Source organism: Amblyomma maculatum, unplaced genomic scaffold (genome assembly GCF_055883805.1).
Source record: "Amblyomma maculatum isolate TAMU_Amacu unplaced genomic scaffold, ASM5588380v1 scaffold_13, whole genome shotgun sequence".
Lineage (NCBI taxonomy): Eukaryota > Metazoa > Arthropoda > Arachnida > Ixodida > Ixodidae > Amblyomma > Amblyomma maculatum.
The window spans coordinates 7,136,813-7,151,669 of NW_028146738.1; the positions used below are offsets into that span (position 1 = coordinate 7,136,813).

Here is a 14,857-nt window from a genome sequence, read left to right on the forward strand (position 1 = left end):
TGTCCTGATAAGAGGCGAACACGTGAGGAAGCTCTTCGGTACGGAAGTGTATTGTTCCGAACACACCCTCGTGCACGCCTTTCTCATTGTCAGCTTCCGGACCGCGTACGAGGTCAAGCTTGAAATACACGATCACGGTATCTGGAGGCAGCAGCTGACGCAGACGCTCCACCACTGCACGAAACGTTGCATGTGATTATATGGCATTATCGGGCGTTGCTTGAGAGCTAGCTCGGTCTCATAACTAAAGAACCTACATAGCTTTATCACGACTTCAGATTATTGAAAGCGCGTGTCTTTATTCTGTAGTCTCGTTTTTCCCATGATGCACCTATAATATCGCTTGCATTGTGCGCACGGCGACGGAGTGAGGTCTGTTCGCTAGGTATGACTACGGGACATTTAGACCAACGCAAAAAAGGGAGAGGGGGAGGCTAGTCACGTGCGCTTTTGTTTTTGTTTTGTCGACGGCGGAGTAGAGGAGGGAGAGGCAGTTTTATTAATTTTTGATATTTCTAACTGATGACTGCCTCTCTCTGAGCGAGATAATTAGATATGCCTTGCAAATGTAACCCTTGCTGATTTGTTTATTCTTGGCTGCGTCTTTTCGCGGTGTGTCCGTATGCCTGGTTCGTATGCCGTATGCCGGATGACTGGTCGGCATGCCCTGCAGCGATGTGCAGCAGGACCTGATTTCGTACCTCCAACGCAAGATGGTTATGTTAGACCCGTGTTGTGGTCAATGACTTATTTACCCGATTTTTTTATTACCTCTATATGACTCAGCGGGTCTGAGACCCCTGCTCGGTCAGACTAGCGACCGTATCCAAAGTGCGCATGTCACTAAGTGAGCTTCTGAATGGATTGCTAACTAATCACTCTCTATATGATCAGGAATATACGTATACCGTTCGCATCATGGCCGCCTTTATACACAGTGGCCTTAGGCGTACCTCTCTTGTCCTCGTTTAGGTCTGCGTGGCACGAGATGAACACAAGTGATGGTAGCATCCCGGCCATCCGGGCAATGTTGCGACACCTTGCGAACTTGGTGAAGAATATATCCACGCAGGAGTGCATGCTAGGCACCGGTGGCAAAGCGTGAAGTTCATCCGGGTCCTGCGCATACACGACAGCAGCACTCGTATCAGCACAGGGCAAGTGGCACTCTGCCGCAGACGTAACGCGGTTCCAGCAGCTCGCGACAATTCGTCATGGTCAACAAGTCGAATATTCGCTCACCCTAACGCATCTTGCGCAATACAGCCCTGAAGCTCAGGACGCGGTTTAGTGAAGAAAGTGATCCTTCCATCAAACTCATAAGTGGGGTAACCATTTGCAAACATCCAGAAACTGGCCACAGTCGATCGATTGCAGTATACTCGATGAACTCTCCCCTAGACTTCGCCATCCAAGCACACTAAAGGCCCGTTGACATTTCTCATTTACGGCAGTATTGGCATAAGATTTAATTCAGCATTTAGAATTGAACAGTCCCTAGGCCGCATTGACGCTTCCCGCTAAATGTGCACGCGCTTTGCAATATAACAGTCATAGATTTGGAGTGACTATTGCCAGAGGTACAGTCTGTGGGGACATGCAACAACTGAAACATGTGAATGCGCGTTCCGTAATCGCCGAAACTGTAGACCGAAACCCCGCGTACTCGTGCTAGTCCTATACTCGTCGAGGAGCGGGCCAACAGTTCGGCGCCGACTGAACTTTCTGACCAAGGTAATTGCTGATGAGAAGGGCGAACATATAAAGTGTAACTGCTTGTTTCCCTTTTTCTAACACGATTAAGCTACAGTCTATCGCAGCTGTTCAGGCCTTTAACTCATCGGGTGTCAAGTTCTCTCTCGGCCTTCATCTGACGAAAACCAAAACAGATCGGACAATCGTCCGCTTATCAGTTCCGTCAGCTTCGCGAGGCCGAAAACCTCACACTACGGCGATAGGCGACAGTTGGTCGTTCTGGCGTCGTCAACGGTGTAATGCGGAAAATCAATGTGTCGACAAGCTAAGAAAGCTATTGCGCAGCCCACTGAATGTGAGCGTGCCTTATGTTGAAAAAAGCATACCGTACTGTATATCGCTTTTGTGCGGTAACATCTTAAAGCACTTCTGCACGAGGAACGAACCCTGTGTCAGTGGTCCACAAAAGAAAATGAGACGTGTCTTATGATATTGCAGCCTGGGTTGCAGACCACGCTCCACCGCCTATTCTTCAGTGACTTCACACGAGCATTTCAATACGGAGGTCGCTATCGGGGGTAAGAGTTTCCAGATGCCGATTTCTATCGCGATTTTTGTATATTCTACGCGCGCTAGGCACTAATTAATCTTTGCAAGTAGAATCACAGACTTGTATATTATTCCCAGAAGTATAAAACGGCAATACACCGAACGACCCTGTCATCGCTTCTTTAGCTCTAGAACTAAGGGTACTGAAAGGCTGGGTTCCGGCCTATCTGACCCCCCCCCCCCCCCCCCGTCTCAATGGCGAAGCCCAAGTTGGCGGTTGACAGGCTTTGGCGACGCAGGGAACGGTGAACCGGTCAGACCTCAAGAAGTAGCGCTTTCCCAAAAGGGAAGTAACGAGTGCCTCACCGGCGCGCAGGTGACGGAGACGGAGATCAGTTTCCTGCGCAGCAGCGACAGGGCCACCGACTTCCACACCCGGTTCACTTCAGCACACGTGAACAGGTCCTTTGTATCCAGGTGGCCGAGGATGAACTCGACCACGAAATGTATGGACATGATACTGGCAACGTTCATGATGAGCGCCCTGGTGCGGCTCTAGCAGTCCTAGCCGCAGGTGCCGGCTGGTGGGACGTCTTAGAAGGGCTTCTGACTACGCTGCTCGAGCGAAGGCGGTAGCTATGTTCTCGGACTAGCTCTTCGTTCTCTTCTGCTTCTCTTCCATGACATAATAGCCTTGATTAACTCGGCACACGTTGAGTAGAAAAAGAAAGAAGATTCTACAGCTCACGATTTCACTCAAGAGGTTTGCCGATAGAGCGAAAATGTCACTAGCACAGGTAAAGAAACGAAATTATGCGCAGCCTTTGTCAAAAGTTTTGAGCCGAGTTACTTCCTTTTGTGTGCATCGCATGCATTGTAATGCTTCCCCGCTTTGTGCATCTTCTGAAAGCAAGAAAAGTGTTCTTCTTGCCTCCTCCTTTGGGTAGAAATGTAACGGCGCTACCGCCGGCACCAACGCTATCTTCGTCGACGGCGAATACGAAGTTATAGCCGCAAGCCCTAGCTCGAACGTTTGTTCACTAAAGAACGGCCCCAGCAACCGTGCCAGGCAGCAGCACTACGTACGTGATCAGTCTGATCCGCCGGCTGACCAGCCGCGGCAACATCAATAAACGGAGGCGACCTGCGAACACAGGGCAGCTTTCCTTACATGACCTGCGCGCCTACTCTAGAGGCCCCACATATGCGACACTAGTCTCCCCCCCCCCCCCTACATGGCTTAGAAGCAAGCCCACTTGGTTCTAAACTCTCGACAAAAGGCGTATACGTAGTATGGGGTAAAGCCTAGCAGGCCGCCCGCATCTCACCGCGCCACGATACAACTTATCACTGGGGCAAGCATAGATTTTACTCGCGAAGTCAAGGCTGAGGAAAGGTTTGAACTGGGAAGCAGTAGACTGTGGTTCAGCTAGTTACCCTCGCGTTTGCCTGTAAACTAATAAACAACGCCACTTATGCACCATCGCCACGCTCCTCCCTCGCATCTAACCTTTGTTCTTGTAGGACCGACAGAGCACAGCGGGTATTTTCTTCAGTTGTGAATGCGACTGAAAATTCCTAGTTCACTGTGCGGTCTGCTGTAAGCAATAAGTTTCCATCCCCATGGTAGAATGATGCGTGTGAGACAGCCTTCCGCCACAGGAAACCAACATGATGAAGCCTTTCTTAAAACCAGAGCCCAGTATATTGGATAACCTACAATTTTGTTCGGCGTCATTTAAAAGAGCCATAGCTCTTGTAAAGGACGAGTAAAGCTAAAATTAAAATATTTTTCTGTCCGACCGAAAACGCAGGAAGGCTTTGTATCGTTTCATGGAACGAAAAGGAACTCACACGTTTCTCAGTTATTAAGTTCAGTAGTGTTGACTCCACAGGAGGCAACAGCTGTGTTGGAACAAATTGCACAAAGGCTAGAATTATGTTTCCAGGAGCAGTGCAGATTTCCTTTGCACGCCCCATTTCCTGCTCCGATTGTGTTGAGGTTGAAAGGTCGGAACTCCTATCTGTGACTTCTTCCATGCAATCCTGGCTGCACGGTGGAACGGTGTTACGGTAGGTATGCTCAAAGTTTTAGCACACGAGTTAATTCGGGATCTCCTGGATCTGGTCAACACATCATTAGAATCTACATGGCTACCGCACGTCTGGAAAGTGGCCAACATTATATTGCTGTCGAAAGACCCTGGGTAGAGATTCCATGTTGAAAACATTCGGCTTAACGCTATGACTTCAAATCTGGCAAAATTAATAGAAAGAATCATGCATGGCCGCCTCTCAAAGCATATTTCAGAGGTCAATCCTTTAAGCTCTCTCCAGATTGGCTTCCGCCATGGATTCTCAATATGCTATGCACATATGCAATTAAAAAGTAGAATTAGCCGTGCTATATGCAACAATGAGGTATCAGTGTTAGCGATGCTCGATATTGCCAAAGCCTATGAAAGCATTGAACATCCCATTCCACTAAACAAGTTATTATTAATACGTCCCGCGTTTAAAATTTATGCGTGGATCGGTGAATTTTTGAAAGGACGATAATTTTTCGGCATTGATGGCTCATTTATCTCAGATGCCTACGCACAGACAAGATGGGCGCCCCAGGGCTGTGTGCTCTCGCCACACCCATTTAATATATCAATGTTCAATATTCCGGTCCATCCTGATGTCACTGTATATGTATATGTAGATGACAAAGCATTCTTCGCCTCTGCAAAAGATATTCATGCCCTGTATCGTTCACTACAGGCTTACCTAAATGCACTTTAGGTCTGGTTGGACAAAACTATGTTGGTTTTAAATATGTGCAAATGTAGCATGCTACTTTTTATAACCAAACCTCCTTATATGTTTTCTTAACCTACCACTCATCATAACTCAAGTAGAATATCTGTGCGGTATTTCGGCATTACATATGATGCTAATATGAATTGGAGTTCTCACATTAGGTTTAATGTTCTCAAAGGTGAACGTGCACTTGTTAGGCTCATACGGATACGTATCAGGAAATTTGCAATGCGTCGAGATACTCTTCTACTTCTGTAGAAAGCCTATGTGAACCGATTCTGGAATTTGGCTTCATTCTTTTTTCTGGTTGTCCAAAATACAAGCTGCATCCTTTGCTGCTTTTAGAGGGACATGCACTGAGACTCTGCTTACGTCTTTCAATGACAGTCTCGACACTTTTTGTACTTGGATGCCCGCATTCTGGACCTTAGCTCCTGTTTCCGCTTTCTAACTGCCAGATCCTTCTTGCGGTCATTTAGGCTACTCCCGGTGGAGCTATACCTATTTTCGTGTCAAACCCGGCCCTCTTTCTCACTCACCTGTGGCAAAGGTGGCATGCCGCCGATTATTTTCGCTCAGAGCATTTTAGCACACATAGGTGTGGACCTCGGTTCTATAGGTACTATTGGTTGCTTAACGTCACCTGTGTATATCAATTTTAATTCTATATTTTCATATAACGTGAAGCACTTACCTTCAAGTCTCCTATCTGATCACCTTGAAAAGTTCTCCGATCACACTGTAATCGCCACTGATGCGTCTGTGACGGCGCAGAAAGAAGGGATTAGAATTTTCTCTCTCTTTCCTGGAGTTTTTCGGTGCGCATCCTAGATTACACATCGATCTTTTTAGCAGAGTGTATAGCAATCGGGCTTGCACTATTAAAAGTTCCCTACAATCAGTGAAAAATAATTTTTCTATCAGACTCTGTTTTATTGTCACTGGAGTCAGCACGACATGCTGTTTTGAACAGCTCACTAAAGTATTTTTTACAAGGATGGGTGAAAGAAACGTGCTTCAGTTGGGGGCATGGTCACTGCGGCATTTTTCACAACGAAGCGGCACGCTTCTTGGCTAAATCAGCTCTTGACGCGCCTGTTCCATGTACCATCCCTAATATCACCATTTTTGGAATGCCCCGTTTCCAGCGATATCAATACCTAGCCGCTTCACGCAATGATCCTTTGCTACCTACAGCCGAATACCAACATCACATATACTCATGAAAAGTTCGTTCATGTAAATCACGGCAGTATGGGGTAACGCTGACTCGCTTGTGATGCAGGATTCCCCGCCTAAATCTTTACTAATGTAGATGCGGGCTCAGTCCCACAAACCTTTGTGAGGCTTGCGGTGAGATTGAAAATATTTAAAATTTTCTTATCGCTTTCCGAAGGTTTTCGCATCAGAGAAGGGTACATTGAAAAAATCCAATACCACAATCGGGGATTTACGTTGTCGGCCCCGCTTCTACTTTCTTTTGGGTCCAGTGCGGAAGGATTTGCGTTGCCTTAAATTTGTCAGTATTCACATAACTACATCACAGCTACGGACAGATTCCCTTGCTAATTGTATTCCAAATTTACAAACTTCCAGATTTTCGCTCCGTATTTTTGTTTTCATTCATTTAATTTTGAGATCTTAAATCTTAGGTCTTTTGTTTAGTTGATAAATACTAAAATACAATTATTCAGTAGATGTAGGACATTGGGCAGCCCACACTGAACCCTATCCAATCCCCCTTCGTGGGTACGTGCCATTTATCAAGGTAGAAGAACAAGAGTGCCACGCGCTGGCATTCGAGACGTGGCTTCCGTATGAGCTGCGGCGGCAGTTACGCGTGTATTAGCAGGCTGACCTTTCGAGAGGACCAGTTTCCGAATCTAACACGGCACCTAACTCCGAACTTTTCTGCCCATAATGGACAACTATGCGAGGCATACGGACCGCCTCTCCGGGTCCAGCAACTTGGCCATATTTGACGAGGTACCCAACACTTCCCAACGGCCCCACAACCATCTCTGCTGAGTCCGACCTGGAAGCATTCCGGGGAACATGGAGCATTATGTCTAGGCCCAGGAGACCTGTATTTATCTGACGTGCATAGCGCAATGCGGTCAATATCAACTAAATGGCCGAGTCGCCGCAGCCGGCTACTGTTGATGCCCGCGGGGACCCTCCAGTGTCAGCGCCAGCGCGCACACTCGAGGCGCAAGACAAGCGTCGAGTACTGCCAGCAGAGCCAGTAAGATTAGAATTAAGACTAGCTACTGTAGTTAAACTCCCTGTTTATATTTGGACAAGACAGGCAACCGCAGGAGCAGTAGAATTCGCGCTTTCTAAGTAGAGCTGCTCAACGCCGAACGCTACAACACTTAGACCTTAGCAGGTTATTTCCTGTTGAGAGGGAGAGACGAGGAGAACAAAACGAGACGTGGAAGGGGACATTTAAGCTTCGCAATAAATGGCATCACGTGACAGCGCTAACAGCTTCCGTCGGCGAATCGAAGTGCCGATTCGCGATCATGCAGTTTGCTACTCGTTTAATCACCCATCACTTCATTTGTTATTTCTGTTACCTCATAAATAGCATTTAACGCACTTTCGTCAGGTGCGATGTTATGAGAAAGGCCGCCCGACATAGTCGTGAAGCCCCGCTTAACAAAGGCGTATTCGAAGCTACCTGCTTGGCCAAGGAGTGGGATGTCAGGCTCAAAATACAAGGATCCTGATTCCCTTCACCCTGCTATCAGAATTAGCAAGCCAGCGTTAGCCGATCCTACAACATCGGCAATGCCAAGCGGTCTCGTGATGTCGTTGAAGCCTAAGGCTTATCAGTATTCGCCTCCAGCAGCTGCCAAAGTCATACCCGTGGTTTGTTTCTCACAGCGCTGACGATGACGCTGATACCGCGAACGCCGAATTTTTTGGGGAACGAAGTTTTTAACGATTCCACGTTGAGAAACAGATACGTGATATTATCCACAGCTCGTCGTACCACAACAATATCTAAGCTGGTTCCTTGTTTCAATAGATATGTGTACAGGTTCCACACAGTTATGTAGGGTTATCGCGTAAGCGACATTCAATACATCAATTACACGCAATACTCCTCGCATACCTTGCAGCACCTAATGAACTGTACGGGCCACTCGTATTAGGTTCCGTGAGATAAGTTGCGGCTATAGTACAATTCTACTCAGAAACACGTGAGACGCATGCAACGCACAGACACCTAGAACTTCGTAACACATATTTCGGTAATCTTCACCGTACCCACGCGAATCGCATCGCCCTTCACGACCACAGATAGCGTAGTAAATAATCTAGCGTTCCTTTTCTTGCTGTGTGCGAATCTTTCATGCTGCAGCGAAAGCATCGCAATGTACAAACAGCATTTCAGCCATACAGTCATAGAAGCATCCTTTCATCCTTCTACTTCATGCCGACCAAGAGCCATTTTATAGCACGTGTCTGGTGCGTCGTCTGCGCCACCCAAACCCAAGATTAGTTAACTACCGGTGCGAAAAGTACTAGTTTTTTAGGATGCTAAACCTTATAACCAGCCTACCAACCAACCGAAAATGCTCGCATAAGAAATATGTATAGCCCGTGAAATGGCGAGAGGATTTGCCGGGAAAATATTTCGCCATTCATTCAATGGAGCTCGGATATTCGATTTCTCCGAGGGTTATATACTTTTTCGACTAGTAAAATACGTTGATGTTATAAGAATTCAAAAATGACCAGAAGGCATACGGCCATAAACGATAAGATGGAAAGGCAGGGCAGAACAAGGGCTACTACAATCAAGAAAAGTTTATTGCATATAGATTATATATATATATATATATATATATATATATATATATATATATATATATATATATATATATATATATATATATATATATATATATATATATATATATATATGTATATATATGTATGTATGTATGTATGTATAGTCTTCTCGGATCCTGAAATATGTATAAGATGAGGTAGAGGCGCACGAACAAAAACAATAGTTTATTTCCGACGTTTCGGCCGGCACCCGGCCTTCGTCCTTCCTTGCCGAAGGCCGGGTCCCGACCGAAACGTCTGAAATAAACCATTGTTTTCGTGTGGGCGCTCCTACCTCATCTTACACACACACACACACACGGACACGCACACACACACACACACACACACACACACACACACACACACACACACACACACACACACACACACACACACACACACACACACGCACGCACACACACACACACACACACACACACACATATATATACATAGCTGACTAATGGTTTGTTATCAACATCATCAACCTGACTATACCTACTGCAGGGCGAAGGCTTCTCCCATATTCCTCCAATTAACCTGGTCCTGTGTTAGCTGCATCAGCTTGACCCCTGCGAACTTCTTAACCTCATCCGCACCTCAAACTTTCTGCTGCTTCCTGCAATGCTTTCATTCCCTTGGAACCTAATTTGTTACCCTAAGCGACCATCTGTTATCCTCTCTTCGCACTACATGTCCTGCCCATACCAATTTATTCTTCTTGATTTCCACTAGAATGTCAGTAACTTCAGTTATTTCTCTTACAAAAGTCTACACGCCTCCTATCTCTTAATGTTACCCCTACCATTTTTTGTTCCATAGTCCTCAACTTAAGTAGAACATTAGCCTCCCCATTTCAGCCCCACAGGTGAGTATAAGTAAGATGCAACTGTTGTATACTTTCCTCTTGAGCGATACCGGTAAGCTGCTAGTTATAATCAGCGAGTGCTTGCCAAATGCGCTCCATCGTAATCTTGTTCTCCTTGTTATTTCCCTCTCATGGACTGGATCTGGGGCTATTACCTGTCGTAAGTGGCTTGTTATGACGACGTACAGAGGGCTACTTGCGGCGCCGTGCCGCAGAACAACTTCGCGAACGACACCGCCGACGACAGCACCTACTGCAGCAGAAAGTGTATAATAATTGCCGGAGACCTTAACTTACCTGAATTCCCTTGGCCCAACCTTTCATCGAACTCACCTCATGAAAGCGTTGTCTCGGACATTATGTTGGCTTGTGATCTCACACAAGCTGTTAATATTCCAACGAGAGTACAGGGCACATCATCCTCAGTATTAGATCTGATTTTCCACAGCCGATCACTTAGTGATGTTAGTGTTGAAGTAGCAGATGGCATCTCCGATCACAAGTTAGTATTGTTTACATGCAACATGCGTATAGCTAATTGCCCACCAGTTCGGTGCAGGAAGACCGTTAGGGATTTTACCAGGGCTAACGATGAATCTGTTCTTGATTACCTCGAAATGGCCCTAGATAACTTTTCTGAGGGCGATGTGAATGACCTATGGAACAAATTTAAGTCCCATTGCCATTTTTGCATAGATAACTTCATCCCAAGTAAAACTAAAACTGTTCGCCGAAAAACTCCGTGGATTACCCGCGAAATAATTCATTTAATTCGCAAAGTCAAACGGCTTAGAAAACGCAAGGCTAGTAATTGTGTACTTCAAAACCTAAGGCGTGCATTGGCAGAAAAACTTCGTGTCAGCAAACAATATTTTTATTCCAATACATTAGCTGAATTCATCAAAAGTAACCCTGCCAAATTTTGGCGCCACCTTAATCATGAAGGACGCAGAACCGTCGATCGTGTCAAGGTCGGCGAAAACGTTGTTCGCGACAGGTCACAAATAGCCAAGGAGTTCAATCATTTCTTTCAGTCAGTTTTTTCGAATCCCCGTCCCCACCCTAGTTCTTACAATAACATGACCAGCGTTAGCCCGGAATTCATAACATATGAAGGAATTTTTTCAATGCTTCTCAATTTGAAGCCAAAATCGTCTTGTGGCCCTGATGGCATCCCAAACGTATTCCTGCGACGTTACGCTGAATCACTAGCACACTTTCTTGTTATTATATTTCGTTCATCACTTTCTACTGGCGATGTTCCATCTGACTGGAGGCTTGCCCGTGTTGTGCCTGTTTTCAAGAAAGGCAACCGCGATCAGTTAACTAACTACCGCCCGATATCTCTCACCAGCACTGCATGCAAACTTATGGAACATATTATTTCGAACTACATATCTGACTTCCTAGATAAGAACAACGTTCTCTCCCCATTTCAGCATGGTTTTCGCAAAGGGTTGTCGACAACTACTCAACTGGTTTCCACAATACATTCCTTTTCTTCGGTACTCGATAATGCTGGCCAAATTGATGTAATATTTCTCGATTTTAGTAAAGCATTCGACATGGTTACGCATTCCGGTCTATTATATAAACTTGACGAGCTGGGTATACCTCAAACTGTGCTTAATTGGATTTCATCATATCTAGACATGCGCCAGCAGTTTGTCGATTTTGAAGGCCATTATTCAGACTGCCTTTCCGTAACCTCCGGTGTTCCGCAAGGAAGCGTGATAGGTCCTCTTCTTTTTTTAATTTATGTGAATGACTTGACTGCCTCTATCCATGAAAGTGTGAATATTCGTTTATTTGCGGACGACTGCCTGCTCTTCAGGGCTATTAATAATACAAGTGATCAAGTGGTTTTAAATAAAAGCATTAACGCTGTTTCTGACTGGTGTGAAAAGTGGGATATGAAACTTAACGTCAATAAAACCGTGTTCATGCGCATCACGAACAAAAAATCGTACCATTCTTACCGATACACTATCAAAGACACCCTTATAACTGAAACCGACAGCTTCAAATATTTAGGAGTTACAATTAACAATCACTTGAACTGGTCCCCCCATATCCAGAACATCTGTTCATCTGCCCGTCGCAAACTAGGCCAACTGAGACATAGGCTCAAGCACTGCACCTCCGATGTAAAGCGTCTAGCATACAATTGTTTAGTCCGTTCCAAGCTAGAATATGCCTGCGAAGTCTGGGATCCTTATACAAAGCAGGATATTAATAAGTTAGAGCAAGTACAAAGATCAGCAGTACGCTTCATATATAACCGCTTCCGCAGACATGATTCACCATCACAGTTGATAAGATTAAATGAAATCGAATCATTAGCATCTCGGAGAAGGCTAGCAAGAATAAAATTGCTCTTCAACATCTATTATCGCACGCTCCGTATGAATCCTTCGTTGTATTTTCAACCCTCATCGTCCAGAGTTACGAGGCGTCATCATCCTCATAAACTAACTCCTGTATTTGCCCGCACAAACCAATTCAAATATTCATTTTTCCCAAGGACTTTAACCGAGTGGAATGGATTGCCTTCGCATGTGTTTGAAGGTCCAAATGTCCTCTCCGCAATTCAACAATTTTTGAAGCAATAACGTCTATTTTTTGTAATATATCAAAATGTGTTCTTGTTCTTTCCTTCTGCTCTCTTCTTTCCACGGAAAAATGTACTGTACATAGGTGTGTATAACGATGCTCGATTGTGCCCCGTTCCTGCCAGGGCCTTTTATGGCCTGCAGTATTGTATAAATAAATAAATAAAAATAAATAAATAAAATAACACGCCGGATGCTACGGGAGCCCCCTGTCACCGGGGCGCACTGAGCGTTATTTAGAAATTCTACCCGGTGCTTGCAGTTTGCTGGCTTTTGCGATGGGTATGCAGCAAGGTGCGGGTGGTGCTCGGTTGTGTACGCCGCGGCAGCCGTGTCGCCGTCCAGATCGAGAGCCATCTTATGGCAGCGGACGGCACTGAGGTGATGGCGGCTGCCAGTGGGGATTCCGATGCCCACCTGGTCATTGGGCAGAAGCAGCACCACGAAAAGGCATTCCACGTCCCCTCCAAGGCACTTAAATACAAGAAGAATGATGATTTAAAGGAACTGGTGACTGACTTCTACCGCAAGAAGACTGAACTCCAGAAGGGCATTCCTACTTTTCTCAATGAAAAAGTCTCACCTGGGAGTGCCCACAAAGGCTCAGAGACAAGATGAGGAGGAACGTACAGATGGTCAGGGACAGGCTAGACTTCCTAGAAAGCATGGTGCAGTTTGAGCACCTAGGCGACGACCTGCAGGGGCATACGAGTGTTGCTCGGCCCCAGGATGGCCAGAGACGTTGAGTGTGGCAGAGCACGGCCCTTGGCCATAACACCGCCTTCACCAGCCAGGATGTCCCGTCTTGACTGAATATGACGGAAAATGGAGGCGTTTCCAACAATGACCAGCCACATGACAGGTACAGGCGCTGCAAGTTGCCCATGCTAACACCACAGACATGCTCTCGTGTGGCTATCAAAAGCCAGACGCCTGCGTGTTCACGAGGTAGCATGATTACGCACGGCGTCCGAGCTTTGGCTCAAACCTTGCCACGCAATGAACTACCCTTTCCTCGGACAACGGCCAAGTCCACATCGCGGGTCGGCAGCCGACCGGTAGGTAACGATGCTGCCCCAGTAAAAACACCAACGGCAACCATTGGGTGCTTGGAGGCGAAACAGCCAAATGCTCAGTACCATCAAAAGGGCCGGAAGCCAGCACAGACAATGCCACTAACGTGACCCAGTGCACGCGGCGGGTCATTCCACGGCGGCCACACTCCAAATAGCACGATGTCCAGACTCAAGGAGGCATGATTCAAGGCTGGCCCACATGATCCTGGACGAGATCGGGGACGGATGGGCCACAGTGCTCTGCAGTGACATTGCCGGTCAGGAGGTTGCCGAGCAGTCTCTCAGTGAGAGGATTATCCTGCACACAGACCGGCCAGAGCTCTTCACTTGCCTGCGAGCACCACCCAAAGGCCCGCATGCTATTTGGTCCCCCTGGCAATGGGAAGACTATGCAGGCCCAGACAGTTGCCCAGGACTCCAACTCAGTGTTGCTGAAAATCAGTGCTGCAACATCAAATTACCTTGGCAAGTGTGAGAAGTTGGTGCCAGCACTCTCTGCTGTTGCGCGGGAGCTTCATCCAAGCATCATCATTATTTATTAGAGTGAATCTCTGCTGAGTCAAAGGATAGACAACAAGCACGAGTGAACACGGTGGAATTTGATGGGTTCACACTGGCAGTGAAAAGCGAGTGTTTGTAATGGGCGTACTTACAGACTTCAGGGGCTGGACGACGCGGAATTGAGGCGCTGCACAAAGCCAGTGCATGTGACGCTGCCAGATGAAAACAGCCGGCTGGTTCTCCTGGAGAAGCTATTGAAAAGCTTTATGAGCATTTAAGTGGGGCTCGAACAAATTCGTAGAGCCTTTTGCATCTAGAACATACGCGCTCACATTTTCACTCGTTATATGCTTAAGAGTACATACGGTTGTTTGAGTGAACATTTGAGTAAGTCCTAAAAAATAGAAAGATCAAAATAGAAAAACATATTAAGAAAGAAACTTTCAGCCACAGCACACGTAATTTAAAATTCTTGTTTTTTCGTAGCTATTGAACTAATGCTTTCGAACTATCTTTCTAATTGACCTATTTGGGTGGCTCGTGTCAATGTGAAATTTGAAACCAATGGTAAGACTATGGTATCCGAGTTTTTAAAATAGAATAAAAATAATTTCTGAAAACTCTATCAGGTGTCGAAATCCGGCACTTCTTTCCACAGGAACAAAAATTGAGCACATTAGACGAGCAGGAATCTAGGTGTGGACGCAGCGTCCGCTGATGATATGTTACACACACCACTGCGGCATATTAAAACTACCTGATCTACGGTGCCACGAAAGGAAAACTAGCGTCATTGCTAATTCCATGGTGGTTGTTTTTTTTTTGAGAGATAGAGAGCAGGAATATTCGTGGAGTGGCATAGTGAAGTAGTTTGAATTAGGCGCTGTATTCACTGCTGAATCAGC

At 46.1% G+C, this 14,857-nt stretch overlaps 1 pseudogene; it reads left to right on the forward strand.

The window, feature by feature from the left end:
- The first annotated feature begins 7,180 nt into the window (after positions 1 to 7,180).
- LOC146172151 (spastin pseudogene) lies at positions 7,181 to 14,230 on the forward strand (annotated as a pseudogene).
- The last annotated feature ends 627 nt before the right edge of the window (positions 14,231 to 14,857 follow it).